At 38.4% G+C, this 583-nt stretch overlaps 1 non-coding gene across 1 annotated transcript; it reads left to right on the forward strand.

Moving 5' to 3' along the window:
- The first annotated feature begins 267 nt into the window (after window positions 1-267).
- Window positions 268-374, forward strand: LOC131222771 (small nucleolar RNA R71). The gene has a single exon (XR_009160182.1). It is a non-coding gene; the product is annotated as a small nucleolar RNA R71 (small nucleolar RNA).
- Window positions 375-583: the final 209 nt, after the last annotated feature.

The following is a 583-nucleotide window of genomic DNA, read 5'->3' on the forward strand; positions in this document are numbered from 1 at the left end:
TAGTGGATATGTGATGATGATGTTACCTTTGTGATTTGGGTATACTTGTGGTTATGCTTATTATGAGTTAAGTGTACATTGGAAAATCCTCCTTGTAGGATCCCAAGATTGGAATATGGCGGATGGATGCTAGGAGCCAAGAATGGGGTATTACAGAGGCTGTCAGCACCAGATTCGGCGATCGAGATTCCAGTGAATCCAATTTCTGAATTTGGGGCATGACATGTTAGTCCTTTATGATAAAAATTTGTTATGTGTCACATTTCAAAACCGTGTTGTGGGCATAAACTAACTAGATCCTTGAACCACTCCCAACATTGGAAGAATGTTTCATCTTTCTTTTGGGCAAAGTTCCTGATCGACTTTCTGATGGTGTTCGTCTTATGATATGAGAAAATTTTCTTTATGAACTCCCTTGTCATGTCATTCCATCTGCCAATAGATCGTGGACATAGTGAATGTAACCACGTCTTAGCTTTTTCTTTTAAGGAGAAAGGAAAGAGTTTCAGCTTGATCGTGTCCTCAGACACATTAGGAAAATACAAAGTAGCTATTATCTTGTCAAACTCTTTTAAGTGTAGAT

This window comes from Magnolia sinica, chromosome 1 (assembly GCF_029962835.1).
Source record: "Magnolia sinica isolate HGM2019 chromosome 1, MsV1, whole genome shotgun sequence".
Taxonomy (NCBI): domain Eukaryota; kingdom Viridiplantae; phylum Streptophyta; class Magnoliopsida; order Magnoliales; family Magnoliaceae; genus Magnolia; species Magnolia sinica.